Genomic DNA, 13,060 nt, shown 5'->3' on the forward strand with positions numbered 1-13,060 from the left:
AGTTTCAATAAGTTTGGGGGCATGTTTTGGCGAAAAATGTTGACGATCTTTAGAAACAAATTTTACTACTTAAAAATGGACAAAAATATCAAGAATGATTTTCTAGAATGTTTGCGTTTCTTTAAAGCTACTTAGTTGTGGTCCAGGAAAGAAAGCTTGATAAACGTTTTGACATTGTAGATCGTATTTTTTGTTTTTCGTTGCAGTCTCAACTTTTTTTGTCTTACAATCTTTTAAGATGGCTATATTTCTTAAATGCAATTCATTTTTTAAAAGGATTTTTTTTCACACGTATATACGGTATTTATCAAACTTACCCCAAACGTATTTATATTCCAAAAAGGTATCACACTTCGCAAATGGTGTGTTTGTTAAAGTATTTCAGCATCGGCAGAAAATCCAACGTAGCTCTTTTTCTTTTCTTTTTAGAAAAAAACATACCGAATTTTGAGGTTTCCCTCAAAGTAGAGAACTACCATGTGTTTTATCGTTTTATTGACCATTATTCTACAAACGATCTGTTTTAATGAAAGGTATTTCAAAGACGATACAATGGCTCAGTGGGTTTTTACCGATCTTGGCAGGTTTGGTTTTGCGTATGGCGAATATTGGATAGGTAACTACAAAAGAGCTAGAATTTATCAAATTATTAGAATAAGTACAAAATAAATTTCATTTTAAGAAATACATAAACAACACCCCTTTCACATCCAAACATTAAAAGAAAATGGGAAACCACAGCGTCTGAACCCTAGGAGCATAGGTCCATTAACTGATGCATTAACTGACTTGTATGATATTTCTAAACTCAGAAAACGCTGAGGCTTCATACCATGCATTGAACTTTGTAGAATCTCTCGATGCTGGATTTGGCTTTCTGTTTCGATAATTTTGAATACTTCCTTCCAGCTCTAGCTATAGTTAACGATTAAGTTGTAGATCTTCCTACGTAGTTGATTCTAATACTGCCAATGAGTGGTTACTCCTAGAAACACGTGTACGACATACCATACCGAAATTGTCAATACTAATTATATATATAATTTATGGTGTTTTTGTATTTTAATTATTTTGTACAAAATGTAAAAAAGATGTATAATATAGACTTCTATACTTCATGTCAATTTAAAAGTCTACTGGATATAAAATTTTTTGTCGAATGACATTACAGGACTGTTTCTAAACGTGTTTCATATTTAGGTAATGACATCTAATATCAACCAATGGAAATCATGCGTTAACAATGCACATGGAAATAGAAAATGGAGAACATCGTACAGCCAATTACAGTAATTTTATGGTTGCAAATGAATTTTCAAAGTACCAGCTTACAGTTACAGGGTACAGTGGAGATGCTGGAGGTAATCATCCATTTCTCATCATTTACCTTGATTACTGTTTCACAAAAAAAAAAAAAAAAAAAATGTAAAATGAGAAATCGCTGTAAATGTTAACATGAACCCCAATATTTACGGGAAATGAACCTGGGTTCTTCGGACGGTTGGTATTTTCTGCCCATTATAAAAATTTTCACCATGCTTTTGTAGAAGGTCATGGCTAGTTAAAGAGAATAAAACGGGTATCAGGGGTGGTAGGGTTATGAAGTTAATTTAGAAACTGAAACTCAATTTATTTAATCAGTTCATGATGACCATTGAACTTTTGGAGTGACGAAGTTACCCTGTGGGCAATACCAACTTGTCTCAGTAGCTTCTGTGTAAACCACTGAGTCTAACTTGCATTTAGTCGATTCTATGGCCACCATTTTTAGCACAACAGAGTTTTAGATCAAATATTTCTTAAATTTGAAAAAAAATGAGGTAGCATTGTGCGTTTTTATTAATTCTGTTCTCTGTAACAACAAGCTTATACCTGTATGCACCATTAATTTTTCTGGAATTATTCTATATGTTCATTTGAGTATTATGTGGTCTGCAGCGTGTGCTAATATAGAGCATCAAAGACGGGTTTTCATTGACATTACAGTCTATTGAATTAAAACAAAAATGATATACAGAATCGGGGCAAATAGCGAGGGGCATCGTGCAGAAATTAATAGTCAATATACTGTGATAGTCTTTATACTGCAATCTTTATGATGTTTTAAATCAAGTTTATTCTTAATATCACATGTAATAGGTTGGATGACCCTGACGGTAGCGTACTATTTGTATACAGAAGGCATATTTAATTACATGAGATTAATGAAGAATATGGGGCTTGTTTGCTGTTTATCGAAAACACACAGATTGATTAAAAATTAGCCTCTTATTTAAATGCTGTACAATAAAATGAAAAACATACAAAATAAAGATTACAAAATATATTCACGATATACAAAACCATGTTGCCAAAATAAGCATCCCGCCACCCGAGTGTATGCCTCAATTATTTTGCAGCTGACATCTTAACTATAGAATTATTCAGCTGCATAAGATCAGTCTGAATACCTAAGTGATGACATTCTTGCACAATTTAACTACATGTACTTGTATATTGATATATACGGTATGTTGCACACACATTGTCTTAACATCCCAGGTCTTAAGTATTTCCCCACATTCCGTAACTTAATTAGCTAAATTTTATCATGCATCAGAGTAACCTATCCGCCTAAAACGGTCTAGTAATACCTGTTTATTTAATTAGGAGAATGGAGAAAACTAAGTAAAGCTCTGGTCACCTAAGTCAGTCAAAGCATTTCTATAAAATTTGATAATTCTATAGATAGTAAGCAGTTTTGAAAATGTTCCACTTCTAAAAAGAACCTCTGGATCCCTGCTATGAATTAGAGGTTTCCTTGTGGTTACTGTGTGTCAGTCTTGGCTGTAAAACCTGATCCGGCAAGCAATCATCACTTCACTATAGACTGTGGACATTGGTCATTTTTTTTCTGCTGAAGTTTGGATCTTTACTAGAAGTGGACAAATTAACTTCACCAGCATTCATAGGCGTATCTGAAGGGGCTTCCCCCTTCTCACTAGAGGTCTATGCCTTGCCTTTTTCATCCTGAACTATACAGGCTTCTGATCAATTAAATGTCGTTCTTAAAACTACATCAACCTGGAATATACAGGCTTCCAATTATTTAAATGCTGTACTTGAAACTACATAAACCTCGAATATACAGGTTTTAAATGAACCAAATGCTGTACTCTTGAAACTACATAAACCTGGGCTATACAGGCTTTCAATAAAAGAAATGGTGTACTTTTGACTTTATAAACCAGGCCAATAAAGCTGTAAATTTGAAATCGTACTAATGATGGACTATCAATTAATTAACTTATTAAAGAATTGTAATGAAGTACCACGTACTCATTACCATGATCAATTACTGCAAAATTATCCAATGCAGCAATACCTGTCTTCTAGTTAATAATGTCTTATTTTTCAATAAAGGTAACAAACAAATTTAAGAGTACTAATTCAATCCATAATTAAGTCAAGTAAAAATTAAAATTAACAAAATAAATATTACATCACCGGAGTAGCTGGTACCGCAATGGTCCTGACTGTGATACAGGCATTTCAAACGAAATGGAGTGTTAAATCAAGGTTTTACAGCGCGCTTAACCTCCCTCTTCTATCTTCTATAAAAGAATACTTGAAACTACTATTTTACACCAGTATGGTAGGCGCTTCCTGGGCAAAACCATGAATTGTAATGAAACTTATATCTTAGTTTGTTTTATACGAACATTATGTGCACTTATACCACTTACAAGATTATTGATATAAATATTTAACATAGTAAATGACAATACACATTTCTTTGCTGCAGACTTTTATTTATATCAGTCTTCGAGACGTACAATAGTAATAGATGCTTGTAAAGCTTGCCCTTAAACTGAACTAGAAACTTTATCTTCTAGTTTTTTTTAAATAAATAAATCCTATAAACAGAATCATATGTCTTTTTAAAATCTGTTAAATTCGTAAAATAATATTTTGCTTAAAATGTAGATAATTTACATTTAGTCTGGTTTCAATAACTGGCGTAGAGTGCTGATATTGTATACATTACCTCTTCCCTTAATAAAACAATTCTCTTAATCAATGAGTATATGCTTATTTAACCAATTAAGTATGAAGAACGTCACAATAAGTAATTGGTACCTGTTGAAAGTGTTATATGCCTCTATACGAATACCCATCTCTTCATCTTCAGTAGATCTCAATGGTATGGAGATAATGATTCAATACTCCGTTTAATTGGGATTTTATGAAATTTTGATAGTATAAAGTATAAATTACATGATGAATTTTCCACAATGCAAAAGCCTTACTTTGATAAGGAAAACAAGACATCAGACAGACAGACACACAACCTAAAATTAAAGTACAATTTAAACTCCTACAAAACATGGTAAGCGTGTCCTGTGGCGCCCGTCAGTGAGTAATATTCTGGTAAAAAATGCAGCTCCCTGACACGAGTCACTAAGGGGACCCGTCAAAACGATTTACTTGGGTCTATAAAGTATTATGAGGTAAATAGATTATATAATATGGAAATTTTAGAAAATATTCGAAATCGACATATTAAATTAAGATAATATAAAATCGCCAAGATACATGGGGCCATATATCACATTGCTTATTTTCCTTGGCTTGATATTTCCTACATTCTTCGTTAGAATCTTGAACTGTTGTTTTTTTTATAACTATAATTATAGAAATTGTTTTTCGTCTTTCATGACCAATTCCCTATACTTATATTTCCCTTTTCTAAAAATGTCTGGATAAAATATCGTATCCTGCATTTAAATCAAAGTCACTATATTTTAAAAATAGAAACGTAATGCATATTTTCGACCATTTTTTAAAAATAATTATGGATCCCGTCGTTTATAATATCGAATTATCATTATAATTATAACTGTTATTATTACCACCCTATTTTAACTTAAATACAATCCCTTGCCGTTTTCAAACAACCTTTTCTGATTTTTTCTGATTTTACAAGGCTCTAAACAGATTGTGTACATAGACAGGTAAGTGATAATTAACATTACATCTAATATGACAGTACTAAAGCAAGTAAACCATGACTCCTGTGGGCACCTATGCACGAATAATTTTCTTGATTTCATTGATTGAAAAAAAAAAAATCACTGGAAGCCTAAAAGTTCTATTGTTCTCATATTGTTTTCTTTAAGATCCAGCTCTGTACTGCTCATTTCTTAATATATCTTAAAAGTTCCATTAATACAGCTTGTTTCTTACCCGATAAGTTTGATATTGAGGCAGGGAAAATATTTAACTTGACTACAGCATGACTCTCCGTAAAACATTAAAACAAAAACATGCAAACATATATTGTTAAACTTGGGAAAAAATTTAAAGGCATTATTATGAAATAACAACAACACAAACGAGTTTGTCGTATAGTCTGTTCATGAACTTTCCTCCTCTATCGATCCTTAAGTGTAGATCAAAATATAAGGCAGACTTCATAGGGTCTGTAGTTTATCTCAAGTCCTGTAAGGAAGATGCGATGTAGGAAATCCCCAAACCTACGATTGTTCAGAAACAAACGTCCTGTGTATAGCGGAAACTGAGATAAAAAGATCTGGCTAATTGATGTTTCTTTTTTTATATTTAGAGCAGCTATAAAATCAGCCTCGCAATTTATTAAAAGTGTAAATAATAAGGGGATAAGCTTTATTGTGTTAAAAATTAGAAAAAAGAATTTATTGATTTCATTATTTTTTATGAATTATTTTCCAATAATTTTCATATTATGTTACAGAGGCCTAATTGTATGATGTCTAGAACAGTACAAATAAAAAAACTGTTTTAGCGGCCTACGGGCCGAACTGTCACTTGTTCTCAATTTTCAAACGCAAAATCGTAAAACTCAACTAATTTATAAATGCCTTTAACAAAAGTCTGGGACAGATCTTGTTTCCAATAATGTGCCGTGAGATATAAATAATCTTTCAAATTTTGTGTTGTGCACAAACAATTTTTTTTGTGTTTAGAGGCTTTCCGTGTCAAAAGTGAAGAGCCATGGTCTCTCTTGACTAAGATTTATTCAAAACCTTGGAAGACCATTCGTTAGATCGTTTTTTATGTACCACTCTATGTAAATAACATGCAATACATTTAGACGAGTTTGTACATCAAAAGGCAAGGTACAAGTCTCTTTATGTCTTACACTTGTGGTCCTTGTTCTTCCTAAGTTGCTTTCTGACATGTTTTAGTGATCAAACGTCTTTTGTGCCATGCCTAAGGAGTTAAATTCATCCGATCTAGGTGCATCTGCATGGGTTCTTAACGAGTTGTAATACCGATATATTACTTTCGGTCCCCTTTATGGTTTATCTAAGTAGATTTCTGTTTAATGAAATCAAAAATTCATTCCATAGATAAGTGTGTTCATTTAAACATTGATAGCAACATCTTGAGTTCATATATGGTTGACAGAATAAGAAATAAATTTTTAAAGAAATTTCGTTGTTTTTTTTCATCTATATATTGGAACTTGTATATGTAGTTTATTGATATATCTTTGTATAAAATTCTCTTTCTAAATATCGACAAAATAATAAAATCTGGAATATTAAATCAGAAAGACTATACAGAAATTTTAGAATCCAAAGACCAGATTATGTACATATAAAATGTAGACGATCACGACACACAACGCAGACAGCAGTAAAAAATACAAGAACGAATAAAAACTTAGAATAATAGGTTTGTTTGTTTGTTTGTTGGGGTTTAACGTCCGAGCAGCAATATTTCAGCTATATTCAGACGATGAACATGAAATTGATGATAAAATGAATATGAAATGATGATGAAATGACAGAGGGATGGGACACAAGGACAATGGGGTCGACAAATTTTGATTGCCTCTGGAAATAGGGAGAGTTTGGTAGGGTCGGGCAATTTAGCCTCCTGTGGCGGAGCCCTATGGTTCCTACTCCGGGAGAATACCACAGTAGGGTTCTTTAACGTGCGAGGAACGTGGCATCTTTCCCAACACGGTGCACCACTATTGTTTGCTAGAATAATAGTTAGATGTGATGTTTATCTCTTGCTTTATTCTTAGATTGAGTTATACATACGTAAGACTTCGCAATTTTCACCTGTCATTTACTTATTTACCAACATTGGAATTATGTTCATGATAACATGTACTTAAATATGAACTTATAAGTTTAAGGGACAAATCATAGGAATAGTCCAGAAATATGAAGAAAGGTAAGACAAATGGTGGCTCATATTATCCATCATTTTCTTACAATGATTTCAGGAAAACTCAAAATGTTGCGAATAATTTAATAGTGAAACATCTCAAGGCATAAAATGTAGCTAAATGGGTATGTAATAGTGTTTTCTGTATTACTTTAGCCTTCTTCATTATAAACCTTCGACGGAAACATTAAAAATCTGAAATAATATAGCAACCAACTGCACGCCTTAGCCTTACTCATTACTCAGTATCAAACACAAATGATTTAATCCAGAAATAATTTATAGTACAATGTATTAACACTGTCCTAAATGAGTACCCGCTTGATCAGACTGTTACAAAAGGTCTAAATCTACGTATATACTGCTCCAAAATAATTTACGTCCTTACAGAGCGCACATAACAAATCTGAAAATCATCTCAATTCATAACTATTGTAAAAGTATTATTGTTCGAGGGATACTAATATTCGTAGTTTTTAGGAGTTTGGCAAACCACAAAATTTGGCTTTCAATGTAACGGAAATTTTCCGTTCGTTTGTATATTCAAGAATATACAAACTGGATTTTTCCCTCATCACCGAAAAATGGAACCCACGAGTTTGAGTTTTTTTCACAGCAGTTCTCCCAAAAAATATTTAGTCATGAATTCAAGAACACAAAACCTTAAAATTCCTCCTGAAACAGTACTTTGACAATCGATAAATAAAACAATTTTGCTGAGTCTACTGTTCAAATGTTTAAACCAATACTGCAGAGATTTAATAGCAAGTTTTTCAGAAGTTGCTGTGACGTCAGTTTTAGTACTTGCCATCTTTTTGTAATTGACAGGTAATTGTTCATGGTCAAAATAACTCAGTCATACAACGTTTGCAATGTTTATGGTGCTAAACAAATAATCAGGATTTTATGAGATGTTAAAGGCATTCAATAAAACATGAAGGCCTGAATGACCAGGGTTTAACAAAATGTACGTTTCAAAGTAACATACTTATGATCAGGACATCACTGTACAACTAATACAAAAATGTCGTTACTCCTGCGTATACTGTTCATGTGAATTTAGTGTCAAAATTCTCATATGAAATTCACGAAAATTTCACATGCAGGCTCAAACATCCGAATTTCACGGGAACTCTATTACATCTATTTTATTTGATAAATTTAGGAGATGAGATACGGGTAAAAACCAAAAAATCATGTGGAAAATAATAATTTTTTGACAGAGTTAAGCTTTTACCGGGCTTGGGATTAAAAAAATCCAAGTACATCAAGATTACGTATAATATGTTATTTTTTTTAAATTCGAAGATGATAGTGGAGATGCCTGAGAATTTCATTTAAAAAGAATACCCGTCTTACATTTCATGTTCTAAAAGAAAATATAGGGCAAACGAATTCTAAAAACACAATTTTAATTACAAATTTCCCGTCTATCATATCCCCGTGAAAGTGACCTATAAAATATATGTCTAACGCTGTCATTTATATATAGTAGTTTGTCCGAAAATTATTTTTATATACAGGTACATATATATAACTGAAAACGTACAAGTTGTTGCAAAATACCTATAAAAATGGTTCATTTAAAAGGTCAGCTCAGTTGGCAAATATCGTTAAGATGTCAAATCTAATATACCGGATACAAGGGATAACCGCTCATCTCATCAAGAACAAAATACAACGAAAGTTTACGATGATCTACAAAAAAACAATATAGGCTAGAAACCGCTAATTCCACTTCCCATAGGCTTCTATGCTAATTTCACAATATTCAATGGCTTCACTGGACTTTACCTTAACTTTAACCTGCAGAGGACTATATATCAGCATGATTCTACATATGTCAGCTCACAATCCTCAGAATGGCATGTGGGGTTAGCAGACTTGCAGTGCAGTATTGGTCACCGGAAGTGAAGGGTCTATAAATAGCATGGGAAATCCCAGTGTTTTTACAAGATAGGGGTATATATAGAAATCATTATGGAGATTAGGCTTCAAATCACAAGAAGCAAAATGCACCTATAAATTGTACAGAAATGTTTTTCCTTTCAGAAACTGTTTAATTTTTTAAAATAAGATGAGAACTTTTTTCACAGCACTATGAGGAACAGGGGTAATTTCTGCGTAGGACTATTTTTGCGTACGTTCCAAATGCTCATTGGTTGAATTGGTGGTCTGTAACCTATATACAAGAAGTACCCAAAACCAAATATATCGACATTTGAAGCCAAATCCTGCACCGTTAAGTTCTATCCAAGTTTTTCAACATTTGTAGTATGTTATAGATTTCGTTAATCTGAACTCATTTTTGTTTAACAAAATTTACTTTTGTCTTTACAAAATTGAATTTTGTATACAAAACCACAAGTCCCAATCGGCGCCCCGTGGTAATTCGGGAAAAAACCATCCAAATACTTACCGATATATTACACATGTAAGTTATTCATGCGATCAAAATCGAAATTTAAATTAGCTTTCGTTTATATTTGATTCGTTAAATAATATGGACTTCAGTAGCACTCCCACTAAGAATCAGGCAAAATGTAATTCATGGCTGGGAAGTTTACATATTTTATTGTTGATAATTTGTTTTAAATGTTATTTTTAGTAAACAGGAAGTAACATATAACTGTTCAAATAACCCTTGTTCTTGGGATATAAAATTATATATATTATATTATATCTTGGGATATAAAATTATATATAAAATTATAAAAGAATGTACTTTAAAATTCAAATTTGAGGAAGAAAAAAGGCACACAAATGCAATAGAAACTGTTGGATTTTCAGTGTGAATTATCTCAAAAGAACAGATTGGAATGAATAAATGCATTTCATCACATGGACCCACAAAACAACTTAATAACAAATATAAAAAATGTGTAGCATTTTTTGGGGTGTATTACATATTACAGAATTTGTATGACTCTTAGCTGAAGGTTCTAAGGTATAAAATGTACCACAATTATCATTAAACATTATTTTATAAAAACAATACCACTTCGTCGGATTGGTCTACTTTCCTCGTAGAAAGCAGTTATTATTCATAATTAACTGATATGCATTAATCGAATATCAAATTATGTACATTGCCCCCGAGAAATAATTTTGTCTTAAATGATATTTAAAAAATGAGTCTAGAATGACCGAGATAAGTGGAATGTCCGGGAAAATGCATTATACACGCGCCTTATCAACTTATCAGCATATTTCAAACTATGGAAAAGTGACCATTTGATTTTTAACTGAGATATGATGCAGTCCAATAGTTCATAAATAAATAGTTTTATGGTCGTCATCATGAACTCGTGGATCATTATGGTGTATCCATCAGCACCATGAAAACTGATGTATTCAACGGGTCATAGTTTTCCTTTCCTCGTTTGTCTACCCCAGACTTGACTTTTTATGAGCAACTCGACGGGTGTTTCTAGAGAAGCAGAGGACGCTTACCCTACCGGTGCACCTGGTCCATGCTCCCAGTTTTTAGTGGAGTCCGAGTTGCTCATTTACTTTTGTTACTTTGTATTTATGATTTTAGTTAATTTATGTTCTTTGTTGTGAATGTCTGTTTTCCATGTCTGGTCTTTGTCCCTGGATTACATTCTTTTGATTACCGCTATAACCTTGGTTCCCTTGATTACTCTTTCATACTTTTCATATTTGTTAACTTACCTTATTTCTATTTTAAGCTTGTTTATCAACCGCATTTGTGAGAAGCACCGTTTTGGAAGAAGCGGATTATTGTAGCCCTCAAGTTTCATACAAAAGTAAAGAATACACGCGGGAACCTATGGCCCACTAGCAGTTGCATCAACCCAGAGTTTTCTAATAAAAACAAAAATAACAGTTATATAAAAATCACAAATTTCAGTATGCTGTGCATGTGTTTCAAGGACTAACCTCTCATCAATAGAATAAGAACCAAGTTAGGAAGACATTAGTACTAAATCTTAGTATGACCTAACGTACGACAGGAAATTCAAGAGATTATGACTAATAAAAGTCTTCTAACAACGAATACATTGCCTTCAAAACGACAAATGTTTGAAGATCATTTGCTGATATTTAAGGTTGCACCATTCTCGTTTTAGGTATGACACACCTTAAAAGCCTCAAATATTTATTTCGTGTTACATTTGTTTTGGTCTAGAAGCTTATTTTCTACATAGACTGAGATTTAAAAAAAATGAGAATGTTATCAGAAATCAGTGAAGTTCTAAATTGCCAATGTCTATTAATTTCCGAGGAACTTGTGCGTTCCACTGATTATCCTTGAGATTTTAACCAAAATGCAGTTCCTCGACAGTTCGTTATTAGTGTGTAATAGCCCCTTTAAGTCCCATAAACAAAATTACAAATTTATAGGAAGAACGTTTTTTTTCTTCTAATTTTGTTTTCTTAATGTTTTATCAGATATAATATCTATTTTAAGTCGAGAATATTTTCTTAAAAGAATAATGCGCTTGACTTATTGCTTTGCTGTACAGAAACCCTTGAAAACGTAAATGACGTTAGCAGTGATATCAAATTTAGTCTATATCAGTAAAAGAAAATGAGTTATGCCTATAAAATGTATAAAATTTATAACGAATTCTAAGAAGGCCCCCTTTTTACGATTTTAAAAAAACTTCAAAAGGAAAATGTAAGCACTTGAATTGATCAGATATGTTGTGTACATTATTATTCTAATTATGAATGCCTTAAATAGAGTGATGTGTTTTTGTAATTGTTTTGGTACCACTGAAAAGCTGAGACGTTGGGCTACATGATGCTTTTTTTTTATATATATATTTAGTTTTTTTTACACGTGATGTCCTAGGAAGATTAAGACACTAGAACTATTGTGTCCCAAATCTTGGATTTTTGTGCCAGTAGGATACAACTATAAATTTAAACTGAAACCTAAATGAAAATATTCTTTGACGACCCCCTTATATAGTAATGGGAGGTACAAAGGTACATGAAAATCATCATGACGTTGATGAGTGTGTGTGGGGTTGAGGGCACGGTGGAGTACTTCTTATACATGTAATTATATTATTTTTTAAAATATTTTTTACAAAGTCTTTTCTGTTTTAGGAGACAGTTTGAATTATAGTTGGTTCCCTATTTACAATAATAACGACAATTCATTAAATTGTGCAATTCCACGAAAAAGTGTATGTAGTCGATTCAATACAGTAGACCTACATAAAAGAAGAATCGGTGAAATGTTATGGACCGACTACAGTTCTTCAATAACAAAGTGTTTTTTGTCTATAAGGAGAGTATGACGGATTTTCATGGGAAACGAGAGGACTTGATATGTTTGAAAGGAAAGTCATATTTTAAAAAATCACTGGATTTTATGACTTATTAATTGAAATTTTTGAAAGCTCAAGATTTCACTGTGTTAATTATACATTATCGAAAAGAAAAGGGTAGTTTTCCCACTTTTTTGTGAGTGTATTTTATCGTTTTATTTGCTATTACGTCACAAATCATTTTTATATTTTTCGGATATTTTTTGATTTAAGTTTTTGTAATTTAAAAGGTGTCAAAATTCAAAGCATGACTACATGAAGGTATGGCGTATATGTCAGAGAGAGACAACAACACCACCGGGATGAAAATGTCAGCCCAAGGTCGACTATTGGTCTTCAATGAACGACGAGAAAACCCTCATACCACAAGCCCACCTGGGCAGACTAAAGCTGGCTTAATACACACATAATACACACTTAAAAAAGAATATTGGAAAAAAAAAACTTCAGAAAGGCCTAGGACAAGAATGTTCGTGAGCAAAGGTTTACGGCTCTCTATAAAACTATGATATAACGGAGAGAAATGAGAGTACATGAGGAAAAATATTTGT

General features: G+C 32.4%; 1 long non-coding RNA gene across 1 annotated transcript; it reads left to right on the forward strand.

Annotated features, from left to right (window-relative positions):
* The first annotated feature begins 435 nt into the window (after nucleotides 1-435).
* LOC148602418 (uncharacterized) lies at nucleotides 436-11,266 on the forward strand. Its single transcript, XR_015916842.1, has 3 exons — nucleotides 436-616; nucleotides 1,201-1,361; nucleotides 10,896-11,266. It is a non-coding gene; the product is annotated as an uncharacterized LOC148602418 (long non-coding RNA).
* Nucleotides 11,267-13,060: the final 1,794 nt, after the last annotated feature.

The sequence above is a fragment of the Perna viridis genome, chromosome 11, assembly GCF_037379345.1.
Source record: "Perna viridis isolate PV_CMFRI_1.1 ecotype Kerala chromosome 11, ASM3737934v1, whole genome shotgun sequence".
NCBI lineage: Eukaryota > Metazoa > Mollusca > Bivalvia > Mytilida > Mytilidae > Perna > Perna viridis.